We start from the raw sequence: 11,546 nt of genomic DNA, 5'->3' as shown, positions 1-11,546 counted from the left end.
ACGCTCAACGAGCGATAAAAGCCGCTTTTTAAGCATAGTCTTAACAGAGAAGGAAAAAAACCCCTATGGACAAGACTTAACCGCGGTTAAAAGTACTTAACATTAATAAAAAAAGATCTCAGTTACAAGTTATTTTTGGGTAAATTATATATTTAGTCTTTTAACTATCATCTTAATTCTATTTTAATTTAATTATTTTTTTAAAAACATATAACTTTATATTTTTTCTAATCATCGTTAAAATTGAATAAACTTTTAATATATTTTTTTTAATAATAATATCACTTTAAAAATATGTCAAATTACTATTAAATTTTTAATAATAAGTTATTAAATAATTTTAAAAGAATAATAATTGAATGATGAAATATTATTAAAGTGATAATTGAATTACCAAACTTCTTTTTTTTTTTGTTATCTAAAACCAAGGTTAAAAGGGAAATTAACCCATGGTTGGGTTAAGTCATGCAAAAGCCATATAAAATGATGGTTGAGGCAATAGGGTGACTGACACAAGATGATTGAATCTATACCTATCTGTCTCTTTCTCTGGCGCTGTTATATCTCTATATAAAGTCCCATCCTTTCACTCTCTGCTGCACCATAACCAAACCCCCCCCCCTTCTGGCTGCTAAATCTCAAGTCATTTATCCCCTTCTTTCTTCCATTTTGCTCATAATCCAACACGCACAAGGGAAGAAAGGAGGAGCTTAAAAAGCAGAGAACTTGGTCGGTTTTACCGAGGACAGGTGAGTTTTTTTTTTTTGCAAGGCAAAGACGAAGAGATAGGATTACAAAGATGATGGTTTGGGGTTGAGTTTGAGCTTGGGATGTGCCCGAAATCCCATGCCTTATCCTCAACCCGCATGCAAAATCTCCAGCCCAACAACATTTGGAATGAGTTGTTTCGGTCTTCTGGTATTTTCTCTGTCCCTTTACATCTCTGTTTCATTTTTGTGAAACGGTCGACTTGGAAGAACACAACACTTGAAGCATTTTCCTAGTTTTTACAAGCATTAAATAAATCTTGAAGAAAACCACTAGTATATCACATTCAGATCTGATGTTTTATCATCTCTTCCTTTTATGTTGCAATTCCTTGCGTATTCACAGATAACCTTAAAACATAGTCATCTTTTTGTGGTTGGTAAAATGAAAGTCATAGCTATGCATGCAGATGGAAACTTGGATACAAGGTCATTTCTCCTAGGAATCGATGTGAACCGGGCACCCGCAATGGTTGATTGCGAGGAGGAAGGTGGGGTGCCGTCGCCCAACAGCACCATTTCAAGCATAAGTGGAAAGGAACGAGAGAGACAACGTGGGTGACGAAACCGAGACCGAGAGAGCTTCTTGCTCTCAGGCCAGTGATGATGAAAATGGTGCTGCTGGGGATGCCTCAAGAAAGAAGCTCAGGCTTTCAAAGGAACAGTCCTTGTTGCTTGAAGAGACCTTCAAGGAACACAGCACTCTTAACCCGGTTAGTGGCATTTCTGCAGCAATAGGATGTCCTTTTTAAGGCTAGTTTTGTAATTTGATGTTGATGTGAAATGTTGATCTTGTGTTACCAGAAGCAAAAGTTGGCACTGGCAAAGGAATTGAATATGAGGCCTAGGCAAGTGGAGGTTTGGTTCCAGAACAGAAGGGCCAGGTTAGATAAATTTTTAAAGTTTGTCAAGGGTATTTTGGGGACTTTATGAAAGGACAATTAACCATTTCTGAAGCTCCTTGTAAATAGCTTGATTAGGATAAGGTGTCCTTTTCGGCTCAAGAAAATCTTCAAGGGATTCTGCTGTTGCTTTAACTGTTACATGCTCAACTCGTCTCTTAGATTTAATGGCAAAGTGATTAACGAGCATCTTTAAGCTCCCTACATAAATAAAAACTTTTGAAAATTGAGCAGTCTAATATATATTTAAATAGAGTTCACGTGTAAGAAAAAAACCCTATTAAGTAAATGAAAGTGCCAGCTTACCTGTAAACCCGATGTCAAATCTTTAGATTCAGTAGGTGTCCAGGTTGGGGTTTGCTCTCATTAAATGCAAAAGGAAGAGAGCTGCAATTCTGGAAAAACTTGTTTAAGCAAAGAAATGGTAAAATCATTTGCTGGGTAATTGTTGTCATCTGGTGTTACCTTTTGTGGTTGTTTTAGTATGTAGTAGATGTCTATGGGGAGAGCGAGGGACCCCCAATGAATCAAAATCAGAATAAAATCTCTCAAATGCATGGAATCTAATTGGGCACAAAGTTGAAGCAGACGGAAGTTGATTGTGAGTATCTCAAGAGATGTTGCGAGAATCTGACAGAGGAGAACCTAAGATTGCAGAAGGAAGTGCAAGGTCTTAGAGCATTAAAACTCTCCCCACAGCTCTACATGCACATGAATCCTCCCACTACCCTCACTATGTGCCCGTCGTGCGAACGTGTGGTGGCTTCTTTCGTCATCAACGATTCATCTTCCGTGGCACCTTCCTCCGTCCCATCCCCTACTTCAGCCATTCCGAACCAACAACGGCTGTCGCCTGTTAGTCCTTGGCAGCAATGCCAATTAGTCATCGACCCTTCAATCCGGCCCTGCATCTAGATCATAATTATATCAATGGTGATGGGTATGGTTATAGGGTTCCATTTGTTAAAAGCCTTGTTTCTTTTTGGACTACCAAAAAGGGATGTAAAGGGTGGGGTAGTGATAGAAGCTTATGTTTTTATAAAACAAGCAAGGGAACAAGATGGAAAGTATAACAGAAGAATCTGAATCCCTTTCGGTTAATATTATTGTGATGTTTTCTTGAAATCAAAGGTGAGAAGTAGAAATGACAGGATGGGGATAACTTCAAAAGATTCCAATGAAGGAATAATAAAGGTATGGAAAGATGAGACTTATTGTAGCTTTACCGTGCAATTGGCCATTGGTGGCTGATTTCTATGATTCTGTCAAAAACTCCTTTATGGGAACGGATGCTATCAACATCAATCATCATTGAACATTAAATGGAAATGAAATGATTATACCACTACATCAGTACTACATAGCACTTCCTTTTTCATTTTGGTCCCATTTCATGCGAACAAGTTCTGGCAATCAAAACAGAGGATGTAAGAGAACACTGCCCCACTAAATGATTCATATTGCCATAAATTATAAATGATAATTAATACTCTTTAACAGATGCTTAGGCATCTATTTTAAGTGGACATTTAACCTATAGATAAGATTACCTATTTCTCTACTGGCTTAGCCATCTAAACTTCCGAGTCTTCTATTGGTATCTCTATCTCTTTTGTTCTTACAATATCACTGCAATCAGTCAGTATCAAGATTTAACAGGTAAATAGGGTTCGACAATCAAGCATCTCCTATCACCCCAAGGTGGAAAGAAAGATATTTGTATCTTGCCAATGAAACAAGATTTGTGTTCACATACATGTGAAATAATGAAGAGAAAATGCCGAACATACCTATAATTATATCAGTTCGAAGGAGAAGGGCTAACTACAGTCAAACTGTATTCAGTGTCTGCAAGGGTACCAAGTATGCATCCAAACCAGCTTCTGCTGCCAGTTCTCATGGATCTTAAGGCACCGATCACATTGCCTGGGGTCTCCCGTTGACGATCGTCATCATTATTGATTCACAATTAAATACACAAACTCCAGAGCATGTGCCTGTAATGAAAGCATTTGTTTCTCTGGAGCTAGAACCAACGATGGGAACAGTCTAGTCAAATATCTGTTGAATCAATTAGAATGAAACCTTTCATTTGAAACATCCTTTATAACATAACATGGTTTACTACTAATGGCGCATTCAAGTATAAGGCCATGAAAAGAAGATAATCATAATCAGCACAAACCACAAATTACAAACATTGCAAGATACCCGATCATCGAATGAAGTGCTTTTAAGCAAATATGAATAAAACCCCAAATATGTGTTTGTGTATCAGTGAATTGAAAAATAGGACTCACTTCATAATCCTATTGTGGGTATTGCGGTCATGAAATGACGAAATTGAACGGTACCGCTACTGCTATTTAAATCTCTGCTCAGCAATATAGTGATGGCTCGTTGTTGGGACCCCTACGGAAATGCTCCAAGAATGAATTGAAGGAATTATGTGGTAGCAAAAGGGACAATTCATTAGGTAGTAAAGAGCATTCAGGTTCTTCAAATTCGATGCAATAACGGAATTATGTTGTATCGAATTTGAAGGAACGATGAGAAGGGTGACGTGAATGGTGTGGTCGATAGTGGAGATGAATTTGGATTCAAGCTTTGGATCCTTCTCTCGTCCAATAAGCATCGTCCACCATCATATCGACTTGGTTCCGAGATATTTTTCCCTCACTTTGACGAAACTTTCGACCATTAAGATCTAGAAGGTGGTGCTCCAATCATCGGGAAATCTTTAAAAAATAAAAAACTAAAATGATGGCTATGATTTTTTTAGGACAAATGATCCATCGATTATAGAGTGTTACTTTGTTAAGTCGTCGATTATTAAAAGTTATAAAATAATCCTCTAATTATGGGACGCTACTTTATTGAGTCTATCGTTTATTAAAAGTTACAAAATGATCACTCGATTATTCACATGTTCCAAACTTGTCATTTTTTTGGATAAAATTTGATGACAGTCTGAGTTAGACGTTAACTTATTGACTGAGATATGATAGTCGTTTGAGATTTTGAGATCATATATTATCCTATCATAGTTAGCTGATTAATGTTCAACTCAGACTGCCGTCAATTTGTTGACATAAAAGGACGAACTTAAAACATATGAATAGTCAGGTGACCATTTTATAACTTTTAATAGTGAGAAAACTTAACAAAGCAATGTTCTATAGTCAAAGAACAATTTCGTAACTTTTAATAGTCAAATGACTCAATAAAACAACGCTCTATATAGTCGAGGATTATTTGTGTTCTTTATTTTTTTATACGATGGTTGATTGAAGAAGAATGGAAAACGTAAAAAAAATATTACAAATATGAAAAGTAATTTAAAACCTTTCTCATAATTATATATTTTCAACGAAAATAACATAATTGATCGTAAAATAATTACATAATGTGGCCACTGCCCAGTGTTACAACTCCGATTGGTAACACCGAATGTCGCTCGTAACCAAAAACTGCAGCATTCACAAGCTAACATCTATTATTTTCTACACAATGGGCGCTTCATTTAACTACTTATTTAGTTGTGTTTTTTAACATTTACAAGCATTTTTCTGGATAATTAAAGTAAATTAAAAATTAATTTTTTTAGGATAAATTAGATATAAAATTATTATTTAAGGACATATTTAATATTTTAAGAATAAAACTAAATATTAATCTTTTTATCAATATTTTAATGTCGTTAGTTTAACGAGGATTATGGTGGAGTGATTATTTTGTTATAAATCGATAACGTTAGTGATCAATATATTACTTTTAAAATTTTAATAGGAAAAGTAAATATTTACTCAAGCATTAGTAGTCTTCCGTAAAATTTACTCTTTGTATGATTTACACTTTTGAAACCTCTCACCGAAATCTTGCTCCGCATATTAATGTAATCACTCTAAGTTTTATTTTTTTAAAAATTAGTTTTTTAAACATTGAGACGTTTATATTTTACATAATTAGACAATTATTTTTTATAAAAAATAGTTTTAAAGTTTAAAGAAAAAAACCCATAACTTAGATAGTTGTTTTGATAAAAAATAATATATATATTTAAAGTGATTATATATAATAATTTAAAAACTTATTTTAAAAAAATAAGGATTTAAGAAAAAAAAATATAATTAATAATTAGTTATTATAGTTAGATGAGACACTAAATTCTTTAAACAAAATTAATTGTTTGAATCATGGTATTTATTAATGGAATAAATTCGATTGAAAGGGTTACCTCTATATTGGACATCTACAATATCTGTTCCCAGTGGCAGATCTAGAAATTAAAAAATGGGGTTCAAAATTTTAATACTTGATTCTAAAAAAAATTGGGTGTTCAATTTTTTTATTTTTTTCTATTCCCATTTGTAAATTAAACTAAATTTAACATATTTCTCAAAATAATGGGTGTGCAATGACTCCCCTATGGAACCATGTACATCCGCCATGTCTATTCTAATTAATCAATTAATAAATCATATACATATGGTTATAAAAAATACATAAATTTAATTTTAACCTTTTAAAGTTTCTACGAATCGAATCAGCCCGTGTACAACAGCTCGTGATTAAGGCACGCAAACAGTCAACAGTTGAAACTATTGGTTAGCAAAATTCATCTTGACTAAAAAATCTGGTTTTTTCGAATAGACTCAATTCGTAAAAACTCGTCCTGAATTGACTTTTAGTTATAATTTCATAAACTCGACTTGAAAAATTTTTAAGTTCAAATTGAGTTGTAAAATACAACTCAAATAACTCAAACTTTTTAATAATTAATGAATTAATTTTTAAGTTTGAGTAGATTCCATTGACACTGTATAATATATGTATATCACATATTAAAAAATATGAAAAAATATAAATATATTGTATATGATTACAAAAAAATCATTTAAATTAGAATTAAATAATATCATAATATTATAAAATATTTACAATTAAATTTAAATAAAAACTCGAAAATTTGATTCAACTCGACTTGAAAATTTTTTCAACTTCAAGTTATAAATAAAACTTATTAACCCGAATAACTCGAAATTTTTTAATGGACTCAACTTAATTGAACACTTATCCCTAGTTGAAACATTTGAATTCATCGGTACTGATTCCATTTTTGGAACATTTTAGAATGTTCATTCACTTGAAACATGGTTCAATAAAACATTTCAAAATTTATAAAGGCAGAAGTCTCCTCAAATTTGAATTAAAATTTAGTTGACAATATAATTTAATCTGAATAGTTAAATTTAAAAAAAAATCTTAAAGTATTGGAGTTCAAACGACTGTTTCTAAAATATGTAAATAAACATTCTCTATTTATTATTAGTGGGCAAGAAGCCAACAATATCTAACAGATATCTCCATCTATTATAAAAAGTAGATTTATAAGCAGATAATGACATAAAACAAAGATAAGAGTACAAGCCACACCAAGGACCATACTAATGTCTATTATCTTCAGCTGCCATATAGTAAACAATTGTTCCATCTGAACTTGGATTCGCGTGATATTGTCCATAAAATGCATAAATACCAACAGATATTAAGCTGAGGACGATGAATCTAATCCATGCTTCATAGTGCAACTGTGCCAAAAAAAAAAAGAAAATGCTAATTGATTCTAGGAAATTTAACTCCTTTAACAATGGCAAGGCATACCTGTGCAAACAGGAAGATGTTGAAAAAGATGCAAACAGATGGCACAATGGAACCCATGGACAGGAAAACCCTGGAGCATCTGAATAAGCCTGAGAAAAAGAGCATTTATGGGTTCACACAAAATCTTATTTAGAGGTTTACAGCTGACCATGTCATCAAACCAAGCAGAAAGTAAAATGTGTGCACCGTGAAAGGTCAAAACTGCAATCAATCTAACCTTACCCCATCAACACAAAAACAAAATTATGAATGGAGGGAGGTAAATTCATTCACCTGACGGCAACAAAGAGCAGCACAAGCCAATATGGCTATCACCAATGCAACAATCATAAAAATAAAGGAAGCACCGAAACGATAAAGAACTCCGGTAGCAAAACCACAGCAGGCCACTGTGGCAATACATATGACACCTTCACGCCAGGTCGACATGCGTTTTGAAGAATCTTGATTTTCTGTCCTTTTCTTCCAGCGAAGAGTTAAAACACATGCAGCAACAACAGAATAGCCAGTCTGAAACAAATCAAAGAACGAAATGAGGTGCATGTCCTTCACAATTATGCACATGTGAATGTAATTTCCCCTTCAAAACATCAACCTAATTTGTGCAGATACTTTGCTTTGACCCCACAGCTATCCAATACACCAACTTCTATACATTGCTTCATGTTGACAAAACCAACTAATGCACTATATAGTTAAAGGATAGTAGAAAGAAATAAGTTCTGCGGATACACATCTGCTTACACCCAAAGCTGAAATAGACTACTTCAATAACATACACGTGATACTAGGAAATATACCATATGCTGAAGCAGGTTACACCTAAATTTTTTAGCCATGCATGTTCAGTATCAACCAACTTCAAAGTAAAAAGACTGGTAGTTTGGGAAATTAATAACCATATACAATTAAGCAAGTGTTGGGCAAAGATCACTCAAAAAAGAGAATAAAAAGGGCATACCAGTGAGCCAACTGAAAGAATGTGCGATAGGACACGCACATTAAATAGCCCTCCCAAAACTGCAGCAATGATACCAACCCAGACTTGAGAATGAAACAGGTGTGTGGCGTTTCGGATGCACTTTAGCAAATATTGAAGGCAGTAAACCATCCCTTCCAAGCCCAAGATATAATCGAGACTGCTCAGAGAAACAATCTATCAAGCATTTCATCATGTGCGTTTTGGAACATGTTAATAAGGACATCATCACAGACCAAAAACATAGAAATTCCCAGTTAGTTCACCTGGACATATAGACCAACTAGAAGGGTTGTTGTAAGCCCAGCAACAGCTCCAATACTGATTAAAATAACAACATATTTCAAACCCTTGGATGTAAAAGCTGCAGCTAAAGGAGCATCTTCTCCCAGCATGTTGTACGGTACCATCCCGGTGATCACCAAGCAAACAGCAATGTATAAAACAACACATATAAGCAGACTTCCCAAGATTCCTATTGGCAAATCCCGCTGAAATATAGAAATCAAAACAGGGAAAGTATAGAGAATGAAACTACAAATCTCATGCGGACTCTATACAGGAATACAATATAAGATAAACATTAGAAATATAAATTACAATACATTGATGCATAAGACTTTGAGTTACTCTCAAACTAAGAATACCTGAGGTCTCTTTGATTCTTCAGCAGAATTAGCAACGGCGTCAAATCCAACATATGCAAAGAATACTACAGTAGCTCCCGTCAATATTTCTTTAAAACCATTGGGAGCAAAAGGAGACCAATTATCTACATCAACTTTGAAAGATCCAACAATAATGACGAAAATAACAATGAGAACCTGCAACACAGCTAATGCGAAAAACAGTTACCACTTACCCCATGGATTTAAATTGCAATTGCGGTCACATTTTCGGTTGTATTGGGTTTATTGCGATTGCGGCAATAACGGATGCTATTGTGGGTATTGTGATCATGCAATAACGATTATGAAAGACACCTTTACCGAGGCCGCTATTCTGATAGCGAAGCAAATTCTTTTGTTTTTAGTACTTAACCAAAAACTTCCCTACTATGTTGTTAGTTGATACTCTCACAAAGGCCAAAAGTTAACTTTTAATTGTTAAAAAATCTCATTGGCATTAGTATCTGGTCACCATCTTTGTCCCTTTCTTACTTGCAGAAAGGAAAAACATGTATCATCAGAATATGAAAACAAACGAAGTGTTAAAGAAAGAGAGTACCTTGGTTGCAGTCATTAAAGAATTAAAAGCAGACAATTCTTTAACACCCTGACAGAGAATAATAGTCAAAAGGGTAAGGAGAATCGGAGCCAGAATATTGATAGACAAAGCTCCTCCAAATAGTTCTTGACCGCCATGACCAACCCAGGGCGGTATTTTTCCTTTCAAAGAAGGAATAAGCTCGAAAATGGTAGCCACGTAACCCGCTAAGCTACGGGCAATACTAGCGGCCCCAATATGATAGTCCAACATCAATTGCATAAACACAAGAAAAGCGGTAATTTCATTGAAGGCCGTATACGCGTACAAGTACGCGCCTCCGACTACGGCGGGAAACCGTGACGCTAACTCAGCGTAGCAGAGAGCGTTCAACACACACGATGCTCCGGCGAGAGGATGAAACTAATAGTCACTCCTGCAATAGATTTGAAATCGCCCCAAAAGTTAAATTCAGAAATGAAATGCACGATCCTACAAAATGAAAGGGAGAGAATTGGTACGGACCGGGACCGGCATCACGAGCAACGGTTCCGGTGACAACGAATATACCAGCACCGATGGAGGCTCCGATGCCGAGAAGGAGGAGATCGAAGACTCCGAGTCGGCGGATAAGGCCATCGCCGGAAGCAGCAGTGGAGGAGGATTTGAGGGTTTTGGCCCTAAGCGCTGATGAGCAAAAATGAGAGAAACAAGAAGTGGAAGACGAAGACGATGTAACGTCTTTGTGTGTTGTACTTGTATCCATGGTGGTAAGATTCTGTATCCACGTTGCTATTTGATCTTATTTATAATCCCAAAATTAATTGGTTAGGTAGAGATTTTACAGCTCCGAATTATCCATGCAAAATCTTATATCTATTTCCTTTAAATCTACAATCAGATATTTTTTTTTCTCCTTTCCATTTTCTTAGTTAACAATATGCTTACTTTACTTACCAACACAATTTTTTTAAAGGATACATTTAGTATTATAACTATCATTTTTATTCTATTTTGGTTATTTAATTATTATTTTTCTAAAAATATATATAATGTTACATTTTAATTTTATTTTAATCATCTAATATTAAAATTTAACAAAATTACTGACGTACTATTTTGGTTTAATATAAAAATAAGTGCTCAAGTTATATCTAAAGTTAATTTTAAGTGTCTAAGGAATTTTTCATTCAAAATATGTGCCCAACGCTTTCTCTGTACAGGTGCCTACGTCGTAACAGTCTTATATTTGATAGGGGTGTTCAAAACTAGATAACCAAAATATCGGGTACCCATAATTTTTAGGTACCAAAATATCGTCATATTCGGCCCGTTAAGTTCGGGTACCTGTAAATCAAGTACCTGTAAAACTTGGATACCTGCATTTTCGGGTCATGAGTACCCTATTCATATCTTTTATTTTAATTTTTTTTCTTTAAACTATATAATTTGTTTTAAAAAATTACATAGAAAAATTCTAAAATTTAAAGTTATGTAGTGCTAATCTACTCATAAAATTTAAAAATTTAAACCATATAATTAAAAGATAAAACTTATTAAAAATATAAATTAAATTTAAAATATTTTGAAGTTAAAAGAAATAATTTAGATTGTTATGCTGAAATAATTTTAAAAATTAATAATTTAGAATGTTATAGTGGAATGATTTAAGGGATTAGGGATTTAAAATATTAGGTAAAATAATTTGAGAATTAGAATAAAAATTTAATAAAAATAGAAATATATAAGAACTAGGTATCGGGGTGGTGGAACCCGGTTAAAGGAAATTTTGTGACCCGGGCCCGAACTGAAAACTAAGAAAAAATGTGGGTCGGATACCCTATCTGAAAAATCAGATATTTTTATTATAAATAATCGGTATTTTTTATTCATAGAGTATTTTTAAACACCTAATATTTAACTGTTAATTGACATGTTTTACGTTTATATTTTTAAAAATTTTATTTTTAAATAAAAAAATACATTCCCCGTTCACCCTCACCTACGCAATCTACTGCAAATCCCCGG

The 11,546-nt window shown here is 34.0% G+C and overlaps 2 pseudogenes; one reads left to right on the top strand and one right to left on the bottom strand.

Annotated features, from left to right (window-relative positions):
- The first annotated feature begins 817 nt into the window (after positions 1-817).
- LOC120161317 lies at positions 818-2,764 on the top strand (annotated as a pseudogene).
- A 4,339-nt stretch (positions 2,765-7,103) lies between these two features.
- On the bottom strand, positions 7,104-10,284 carry LOC120161057 (annotated as a pseudogene).
- Positions 10,285-11,546: the final 1,262 nt, after the last annotated feature.

This window comes from Hibiscus syriacus, unplaced genomic scaffold, assembly GCF_006381635.1.
Source record: "Hibiscus syriacus cultivar Baekdansim isolate YM2019G1 unplaced genomic scaffold, ASM638163v2 tig00111398_pilon, whole genome shotgun sequence".
NCBI lineage: Eukaryota > Viridiplantae > Streptophyta > Magnoliopsida > Malvales > Malvaceae > Hibiscus > Hibiscus syriacus.
This window is presented reverse-complemented; position numbering and strand designations above follow the sequence as displayed.